Here is a 3,096-nt window from a genome sequence, read left to right as displayed (position 1 = left end):
TGGCCTCACGATTTTGGATTTCTGCAAAGATTCAGATAATTACGAGATTGGTTTCTGTGCGTTTGGTTTATGGCTGTGCCAGAGAGCTGCTCGTGGGGGGCAACGCGTGACCTCAGTAAGGCGTGAAGGACAAGCTAGTACCATCCCCCTTCCCATAAGACTGCAGTTGCCCGTCACCTCTGACTCATACCTGGCTTTCCTATAAGCTCTGAGGCGGCAGCCACCTTGCTGCTGGGGGGTAAAAAGGCAGAAGGGAGCAATACCCTTTCCCTCCCAGGGAGGCATGGCGCTGTAGTTTAATGCATGGTCCATTCACTTTTCTGTTGCAAGCTGCTGGGCTCTGGATTAAGTCCTTTGGCTTCTGGAGCCATGGCTGTGCCAGAGAACCGCTCATGGGGGGCAACTCGTGACCGTGGTAGGGCATGAAGGACGAGCCGGTACCGTCCCCCTTCCCAAGAGACTGCAGTTGCCCCATCACCGCCGGCTCATACTTGGCTTTCCAATAAGCTCTGAGGTGGCGGCCACCTTGTATGCGGTCCAGATTCATTTCTGCCAAAAGCCACTGGATTTCGAGATTTGTTTCTGAGTCTCTGGGATCACGGCCGTTAATTAGCTTGATCAGGAGCCAGATAGGCCGTTTGTAGGCGGCAACTCGGGGTCTCGCTGGGATGGGGAGTAAAGGGCCGGTTCCACCCCCATGTGGTGAGGCCCAGTGTGTCTCGTCACTGAAGGCCCAAACCTGACTGTCCAGTGGCCTCTGGAGGATGGTGGTAACTGGGCTGCCAGGGTGAACAGACCAAGGCACGAGACCTATTCCTACCTGGAGTGGCCCAGCGCCAGTAACCTACTGCAGGAACAGGATGCATTTCTGCCAAAAGCCTTTGGGTTCCAAGATTCATTTCTGAGTCTCTGGGATCATGGCCGTTAAGCAGTTCAATCAGGAACCAGAAAGGCCATGCCTCTAATTATATAGCTGAGCCAGAAGTGGTTTGTGGGTGTGTTTCCCACATACCTAACTCTTGGCTGTTTACTTTCTTGGTAAACTTTGCCCCAAGTTTTTGGGGTCTGGCCAAAGGCACAGCAGCAATTTTGGGGTATCTGAAAGTCTGATGGTGCCATCAGGGTACGGATGCACTCGCCTCACAGGTACAGATTGACCTGCTGGCAACATCATACCCCCATCAAAACATACTTCTTGAAAAGAGTAATTTCATTTATTCACTACTTTAACTCATTCCTCAGATAGTATTTAGCACAGGCTCCCTCATCAATGAATAAAAAGTAAAAGTAAAGGCCCTCCCGTTGATCATCGATTTGCTCCAGCGGGCTCAGTAACGTCTCCATTGGAGACTTTGTTGCTACTGTGTCTGGCATATCGAATACGTCACGGGGAGCTTGCCAGGCTCTGCTGAGAGGGACGGAGGAATGGAACTCGGGTCGGCCATGTTGGCTGCGTGCAAGGCAAACTGCCGTGCTATTATGTCTGGGCCACACTGAATATTGAAATGCAGGGATTCTGCGCCAGGCTGTTTTCACTTTGGGCACCCCAGAGGGGGGTGGGTGAGAGCCCTTCCCACCCCAAGGGACCCAGCTCTGACAGCTGATCTCTACTACCCAACCACCGCCATGCTCCAGGCCACTTCCTGGACCATACGGCCTTGATCAGATCGTAGGACACTTCCTACCCATTTTCCATAATTACCGCACTATGTTTGATGGAGTTCAGACAAAAGGCAACAAATCATAGAGAGAAATATGAATGTATGCTTCTCGGAGTGCTCAGCAAGCTATTGAGAGTATCCTGCCCACACGGGCAGACCCTGGCAAGCTCCTGGTGGCATATTCAATATGCCAAAACCAGTAACTGTAACAGGTCTCCTTCCCCTGACCCTGAAAGAGCCTCCAATCATTGGGAAAGACGAGTAAGGATTGGCTACTAAAATCTCAGGGCTGGGACAAATAGAGATGTTACTGGTGCCCGTTCGAGTAAATTGATGAACAATGGAATGACAGTGATACAGCGATTGAAATGCAGAAAGAAGACTTAAGGATCTGGAAAACTAAGCTCTAAGAATCTAGCACAAAAGTCACAGGGTTGATGGGAAAAAAAATGAAAGAAAAATAAAGACCTAAGGGAGAATCATATATAAAATTTCAAATATATCAAATTGAATTTCTAGGAAGAGTAAACTAGAACAATGAAGGGGAAGGGGAATTTTCATAGTAGTTGCAAAAATTTTTCCCATTATCTGAAAATAAAAAGAATGGCACTGAGATTAAAAATGCTCATTGGATTCCAAGTAAAACAAATGAAAAGATACCATCTTACAGAAATTATAGAACACTAAGATGACAAGAAAAAGATAAAAATCTTCTAAGTAAATATAGAGAAACATCAGAAACTTACAAAGTAAGATGAGTAAGATTGACATCTGTGTTGGTAGAGACTTACACTCTGAGAATGCATTAATGGAATGTTTCTATTTTTTTTAAAGAAACAGATTTTTTAGGCACTCCTGAAAAGAAAGGGGGGATTGTACCAGCAGTCATGCTTAAGGTTGCTTGGTCAGTGTTGTAAGGGGTCTTTGGGGCCTCCTTTGAGGTGCTAAGAGGCTCAGGGGTCCTGTGCTTCTAGGGATTGAGCTCAGGACCTGGGACATGTTAAGAATGTTCTCTATCATGTGTGAGAGAGGAAAAGCGCCTGTCTAGAAGCAACAGAGGGGTTGGGGAGGAGAAGGGAGAATGGGAAACTGGGACTATTGATGGAAATGTACACTGGTGAAGAGAAAGGTGTTGGAACATTATATAACTGAAACCCAATCATAAACAACTATGTAGCCATGTATATCACTGATTCAATAAAAAAAATTAAAAAGAAGATTATTCTCTATCTCTTCATCTCTCTTTCTCTCTAGACCCATCAAGATTTCAATGTTTTGGTGAGGAGGACACACTCAGTAGTGCTTAGGATTACTCCCGGCTCTGTTCTCAGGATCACTCCTGGTGAAGCTCAGAAGATCAGATTAAGGTCCACTGGGTTCAAGGCAAGCACCTTACCCAATGTACTATCTCTCTGGGCTCTAGATTTCAATTTTT

The sequence above is a fragment of the Sorex fumeus genome, unplaced genomic scaffold (assembly GCF_029834395.1).
Source record: "Sorex fumeus unplaced genomic scaffold, SorFum_2.1 ptg000007l, whole genome shotgun sequence".
Lineage (NCBI taxonomy): Eukaryota > Metazoa > Chordata > Mammalia > Eulipotyphla > Soricidae > Sorex > Sorex fumeus.
Note: the sequence above shows the minus strand (reverse complement) of the source record.